Source organism: Montipora capricornis, chromosome 4 (genome assembly GCF_036669925.1).
Source record: "Montipora capricornis isolate CH-2021 chromosome 4, ASM3666992v2, whole genome shotgun sequence".
In the NCBI taxonomy this organism is placed as follows: domain Eukaryota; kingdom Metazoa; phylum Cnidaria; class Anthozoa; order Scleractinia; family Acroporidae; genus Montipora; species Montipora capricornis.
The window spans coordinates 40,202,673-40,210,172 of NC_090886.1; the positions used below are offsets into that span (position 1 = coordinate 40,202,673).

At 44.1% G+C, this 7,500-nt stretch overlaps 2 pseudogenes; both read right to left on the bottom strand.

Annotated features, from left to right (window-relative positions):
- Positions 1 to 1,860, bottom strand: part of LOC138046685 (uncharacterized) — a 2,171-nt pseudogene extending 311 nt beyond the window's left edge.
- Positions 1,861 to 2,389: 529 nt separating this feature from the next.
- On the bottom strand, positions 2,390 to 3,562 carry LOC138046686 (uncharacterized; annotated as a pseudogene).
- Positions 3,563 to 7,500: the final 3,938 nt, after the last annotated feature.

Consider the following 7,500-nt stretch of genomic DNA (forward strand, 5'->3'; position numbering starts at 1 on the left):
TCTGTCCTCTGAGCTCCTTTGTCATATGGAGATAATGTGTTATGTGCCTGGGAAACCACACATAAACTTTCATCCTGCTTGTACGCATCTAGTTCAACTGGCTCAAGGTGTTTCCCTGGTTTAGTGGTTTTAAGTTTCTCCCCGATGGTGAACACGTATTTATCCGGCAACGCTTGCATGAAAGAAATATCTAGTTTTGTTAAGGTTTGGCACCGTTGTCCGGTCAGAAGACAAAGTAACATTGTCAGTTTCTTAGTCAGAGTCTTGAGATTAAGTTCGGGTATCGGATGCAATGTTTGTAGGTACCGCAACACTGTCCCGACATCCCATATAGTGGTGTATCTTGGTAAAGAGGGTTTAAGCTCGAAGACGCCCTTAAGAAATCTAGTCACGAGTGGATGAGTACCAAATGTATTCCCACCTGGAAGGTCAAGTACGGAGGACAGGGCGGGCCTAGCGGTATTAATGGCGCTGTATCCCAAGCCTTTCTCATAAAGGGATGCCAAAAAATCAATTCCATTTTCAATACTAGCGTTAAATTTGTTAATGTTTCGAGATGAACAAAACATTTCCCATCGCGAGAGGTGTATTTGGTACTGTTTAGCAGTACTAGCGCGCCAAGAGGCCATAATGATATCTTTCGCAGTAGTTGAGATCTCTTTATTGTTCAGGTGCGTCCTGATAAGTGGCAAACAAGCAGGGTCAGTTTTTTGTGGAGCGGATGGAGTGCGGTTGGTTGGTTGGGCAAATGGAGTAGTGTTTTGCTCGCTCCCAACACTACCGGTTCCTGTACCGTCATTTTCATTGCCTTGGGGAACCAGGCCTGTGTCGGCCAGTTGGGGAGCACGCAGACGCCAGTGGCTTTGTCCTCCTGGATCTTCTTGAGCACAGCTGCTATAACACTAAAGGGAGGAAAGGCATAGAACTTTAGTTTTGCCCAGTTGATTGTGAAAGCATCAATGGCTATTGATTCTGGGTCCGGCCTATATACGACATAATTACGAAGCTGTTTGTTCAGTCTAGACGCGAATAGGTCGATATCTGGTGCAAATTGCAATGTTTTCAGGGATTGTGAGAACAAAGTTGTATTTAGCATCCATTCAGTTATGGTTTGGTTTTTTCTGGATTCCAGGTCAGCTTCTACATTAGCTTTCCCTGCAATGTGTCCCGCACTGATCCAGAGGTTTCGTGCTATACACCAATCCCAAATTTCCTTGCATAATTTGTTTAGGTGCCCAGAATGGCTTGTTCCCATGTGGTTTATTACCGCAACCGCCGTAGTGTTATCAATCTTTAACCGGATATGCCCGTCGCGGTGGGAGCTACATAGAGCTTTAAGGCCTAGAAAAACTGCTAACAGTTCTAGATAGTTAATGTGGTGGGGCTTTTCGTCCGAAGCCCACAGGCCACCTGTCGACTGTGGTCCGCACACAGCCCCCCAACCGTTGTTTGAAGCATCCGTCATCAGCTCGCATGATGGCTGATCCCGGGTCATTACATTTCCCGCTGTCATCACATTAGCTATCCACCTCTCAAGCTCCAATTTAGCATTTGCCGATAAAGACATGCGCCTGTCAAAATTCCATCGGTTGTTTCGCAGTGCGCGAGTTTTATCGTATTCAATGTGGCGATAGTATAGAGCCCCGTACATGACCCCAGGAAAAGATGAAACCATCTTTCCGAGCACTCGTGCTACTTCCCTTATAGTAGGAGAAGCCGTGTTGAGCAGCGATGTGCACGCAGTTTGGAGTGTCAGGGCTTTTTCCCGAGTTAATGTAATTGTCATATTAACTGAGTTCAGAACGAAACCCAGAATTACTAGTTGTTGGGTTGGGTTAAAGACGGATTTTTCTGGGTGGGTTACGAGTCCCAAGGCATCAATTTGAATTACGGTGTCTATAACATTATGCACACAGGCATCATAAGTCTTCCCCTGTAAGTACAGGTCGTCTATATAACCGCTGGAGATATGACCCTTTGAAATGTAACTCTGTTAGTGCGGGTTTAAGAAGTTTGGTAAACTTTCTGGGACCGCATGAGAGGCCATTGGGTAAGCATGTGAACTGATAAAGTTGCCCCCTCTAAAAAAATTGTATGTATTTCCTGTCCAGTCTGGCGATGGGCACGGAATAGTATGCGTCCTTCAAGTCAATTGACGCCATGAAACAATCTTTCTCAACTAGTTTAATGATGGTGTTGAGAGTCTCCATCTTAAAATGGAGTTTTTTGGCATATTTGTTAGGTTAAGAATCATTCGGTGAGCACCATCTTTTTTAACGCGCACGAATACATCAGAAATTATTTCTCCATGACTGTGACCGGTGGGCTCAACGAGCGATAAGGTATTTCTTTAAATTTAACTCTATAAATGGTAGAAATTTACTCACCGCTAACTTAATTTTTGCCAGTGAAGCACTTCTTTCTTGTTTGTCTCGGTCCTGTCTGGGTAGGGTTTCTTTTTCCCCGCCGAGCGGTGGCCTTTCCCCAAAAAAGGCGGCCGTGAACCACCTTTGTGGTGTTTCTCTGATGCTTTGTTTGACCATGAGCTGTGTCGCCGCTAGCCTTTATTGTGGTCAAACTGTTGGGATGGACCGGCGACGGTTTTGCTAAGGCGATTCGTCTCTTTGGCATCACGAATTTGTTTTGCCAGGTCGTCCCCAAATAAGAGATTCGAGGTTGTAGTGGCGTTGTTCGGGCATATCGCGTGAAATTCGGGCCTTAAAGACGGCTTGAGGTGTTCACGCCTCAAGGCAGATAGTTCTGACGCCACATGCCCAACAAGGGCAATGGCGTCAACGCAGTCTGTGAGCATTTCCTTAGTTTGTACTTGAGATTTCACCGCCAAAAGCTTATTACACGTGGATAACAAGGCGAAGGTAACCTTTTGCAACGATTGTTACATGTTAGTGAAGCGCAAGTCAGGTTTGCGCTTAAAGGCGTTTAGGGTCGCCCATATCTCGGGGTTTACCCGCGGAATGTTTAATTCTTCACAATTTTCTTGTTGCACGTGCTTGGCAAGAATGCTGCTAACTTTTTCAGCGTTCAGTTTTTTACCCCAACGTTTAACAGCGATGTCTGCGAGCTGCTGCTGAATTTTCGGCCCCTTTTTATCGGCATCGTGCAGTGCAGCTTCAAGCTCTTTGAGAAGCGCATCCTCATTATCAGCTTTGTCGCTGACGTTGTTTGAACCCGGTGGGTTACTACCATTTAACAGATCATTGACTTCGTCGTCCGAATTGGACGCTTGTAAGCTTAAAGCGTCGTCATCTGTACGCCTCGATTTCCCATGAGGTTCATCCTCCTCTTCGGGGTCTGACTCGGAGTCAGTGGGAGGCCTTCGACGTTGCCGTTTCTCGCGCGGGCCCGGTGGGCGCTGGCTCAATACGTCGTCGTTTTCGTTAAGGCGATCATACATTTTTCCCATCATGTCCGCCATGTGACCCATATTTTGGCTTAGGCTCGCCAGCGTCTCTTCTAGACTGGGTTTATGACCCAGTGGGTCAGCTGTAGCGCCCGGTGGGCAGATTGGGACCACAGAGGATGGGGTTCGCTCGTCCGCCATTTAAATAAAGGATTTCTGGCGAAAAATAAAGGTTATTGGAAAACGAAGAAAGGACAAGGCAAATTACTCACGTTCGGTGACTAGTCCTGCAAAGCACTGCGACTGGCTCGAAAGCAAACACTGCAATGACTTGATAAGCATGCGCATGCTTCTCATGTAACTCCGTAGTGACTCGGACTGATGTCGAGGTAGAATTGTTAATTAACAAGTAGCATATTGAAATGATATCATTCAGAGGACTGACCAGGGCTATCAAATTTACATACATACTTAATTCACCTCTCTCACCATAGGGCTTTTCAGGGCAATTTAAGGGAAATCAACTTAATGACTCTTCTCACAGACCGCTGGTAGCCATATCAAGCTGACCGCCGCAACGTCACAAAGCATAGAGCAGCAAAAAACCCGAAGCTGAACAGAAGGGACAAATTTATACAGCACTTCTTGACCAATCGCTACTGTCCAATGTCACTAACTAGATGCTTCTGTGAAGCATACACTGGCTTGCCTGTGGTACGTGCTACAGAAAATCAGAAGGCACTGAATTGTGTGGTATTGAAATACAGCATTCCAGTCTCTGAAGAATAACAAATAAAAGAGAAGCGAGAAACATTGGCTTCTGGGCTGACATGTTGATAATTTTCAAGTTCCCTCACAACTTCTTTTCACCACAAGTGTGCCCTATGAGCATCCGAAAATTTTGTAATACTAAACTTCACTGAAGTCAAGCCCTGTTTCGCGGGGTTAGTGTTGGGATGGGAGACCAAAACAATAAACCCCTCATGGCAAACAGAAACATCTGACCGAAAATACTATTAACGCTAACAAATGCGAACTCAGCAAGGTACAGATTTTGTTAGCTTGCTTTATGCAAAACAAATATTGATGAAAAAGCAAATAAATATTAATACACAGTTTTCAGAAAGAACAGAAGAAAGTTTCTCGGACGGTCGATCGAGAATAAAATATTTACGACATGAAAACAACATTAATTTTGAACCGTGAATATAGAATATAAAAAGTTACGATCAGCGACAAACATTTTGAGAGATTTTTGCTACGTTCAAGTAAATTGCAAAATCGAAAGTGACATGGCCGGAATTCAGCGGGCGTCGTGATTAAGTTACCGCGGCATGTTTACTCGCCAAACAGTGAAGCATCTGTGTAAAATGATGGCAAGATACCGGGTTTTTGTAAGTTTCTTTTTCTGTCAAGTGTCAAGTTTGACAATGAAATGAGCGAAGTCAAAACAAAGATCACAATCGCCCAACTCTTGTTTATGCAAAGTCAAAATTTACTCTCCAAGACGCGTACGATGTTATTTATCACCAGGTAATTCCATCATTTTGGAAATAGCAGCTGCTTTATTATTCATCTGCGTCACAAGTTTTCACTGATTTTGGGCCTCATTTTCTTGAAACTCAAGCACGCTTCCAACAGGCCTGTGAACCCTTCCTGCTTACAGAGCAATACTAAAAAACTTCTCCCATATGACATTTGAACCTTAAGCTCAAAAATTCAATACACAACATGATATTTTAATTCATAAAGACAGAAAATACCACAGAATCCTTTTCCAGCGAAAATTTTATTGAAACAAACAACATATTTGCTCTTAAAGGCGAAAACCTCTTCCTATTTCATTGCGTGCGTGAAGACAAAAAACTCAATTGTGTCAAATTACCATGTACTTCAGGTAAATACTGCTCACTTTGATTTCGTCTCGACGGGCGATAGATTGTTGTCGAAGTCCAGTACTCGTCGCTTTTGAGATTCATGCCTAGTTTATCCAACTGACTTTCCATTATTGAGCTCCATAAGGGTAAATTTTGTTTAAGGATCCACTAAAACGCCATTCGCGTTGCATGACTTTCGACGCCATTGCAGGCTAAGTTGATGATTCTACTGTGTCCACCAGAGAAATCTACGCAGTTCCACTACCCTCTCGATCCTAAGAAAATACGCTCAAAAGGCTCTATACACAAAGACACTACTTACCAGGGGAGTGACAGGCAAGACTTTTACCGACACGGAAAAAAAAAAAACAAAACAAAGAAAAAAACAAAGAAAACAAACAAACTAAACGTAGACCTCGACTGGGTTTGCCCATAGGCAACCCAGTAATGAGGATGTCTGAACAAGATAGAGACAATACTCCACTGTCAAAACTCTAAAACTGCATGGAAAACGCATGACATATCGTAACCAGTCCAGATACAACACTTGATCAAAGTTTGACTAGAACCTAAACGTTAGCTCTTTGCAGAAAATGCCCTAACAGTCCATACAGTTCTCAGCCTTGAATGGCCTTAGTAACTTTTAACAGTGACTCCAGGGACTCCTGGATGTAGTTATTTTTGGACTTCTCACTACGCCATCCTCCTTGCCGTAGGAACAGCCTATCAGGTATACCCAGGGCTGCTGCCGCCGATGCTCCTATCCCCTGCTCTAAGACTATGGATACCGTAGAAGCCAGGATTAAGCCTTTCCTTCCGCAGCTCCTGTTTTATTAGTTCATTAGCCCGACTATAAGACATGGGCTCCTTTCTGAGCTCCATCCTCTTCTTGGTCTTCAGAATTCGACGAAAAAGCCTTCAATTGCTGTCATGCCTAGCCATCTTTATGAACTTCTCGATCACTGAAACAGGGCACAGGGATACGTCGCTTCGTGCTATGATCCATTACGGAACTGGTCATTTGTCTTCTGCGTAAGAAGTATGGCCAGATGAGTATCTGCAAATTGCAGATTGTCGACAGTCAGCCTGCTTAGGTCATCCCAACAGAGGAATCCGAAAAATCCTAATGCAAACAACGCAGCAACTTGAACTTCACCAAGATTGCCTTGCCAAAGCCTGCTGGTAACCTTTATTTGACTCACCGCCAAGGCCTTTTTTCCGATTCAATGGTTTGGCGAGGATTCTCCTACCAGCTTCTGCTACCTGTTGGATGGGTGATCGCCCAGCTCTGGGTAACCGCTTTTCTTATGAACCCAGCTAGCTCCATAGATGGCAGAGGTAAGCAATGAAACTGAACTCCCTTGCTGGACAAGATGCACCAAATCCAGGGCAAAAACACCAGGATCAGCTGTAGGGCAGTGACATACATTGAATAGCCCATTTTTTCCATGTTTGAGACGCCCGAACATAACAAAGTACTGTCTTTGGTGCTCTATCTTGGACTAAAATACCTGGCAGAGACTTCGCCAACTGCTTCAGTTGAGAATGGTTGACAATCTCCTCGCTTATCCAGACAGCCAGGGTTACTTCCTTCTGGACAGAGTCAGGCACTGCAACTAAATTATGCGGAGAGTTAACAAGAGATTCCAACACTCACATCTACGCTATTTCATCAAACATGACACAATAACCTAACATCAAACAACAGGTACAACATGAGGCACATGCAGCTCCATCCCAATCATCCTCGGCTTCCACATCATGTGCTCTTGTGTAGAATACCATTCTTTCAGTAGCATGAGTACCCCTTCAGCTAATACAGCTAGAGGTAATAAAATGCTATGACTCAGGGTTTTCAACTGTTTTGTAAAGTAGCGGACATACTTCTGAAAGCACCGGACGTGAATGTTTTCTTGGCGCCGTAAGGCGCCTCGCGAGCGCCGAAGGCGCAAGCACCTAGGGGGAAATTTTTAAAATAGAATACTCAGAAACGCCATTTCCAGCGTTTCCAGCCTTGTTTTCTGTAGTGATGGTACTAAAGACCTTTTCGATGCCAGACATACGAGTGTTGGTTTCTTCGTATTTCTTGTTTGCTTCATCAATGAATTTACGAAAGTCAGCCATCTTGTCGGTGAACTCTTTGATTGTTGCTTTAAGCGCTGATAGCTTCACATCAAGGATTTCTTCCAGGATTTTCCTAGTAAGAGGCTCATTCCCCATTTTTAAATAAGTAAAGAAACAGAAAACACAAAACAGAACAGA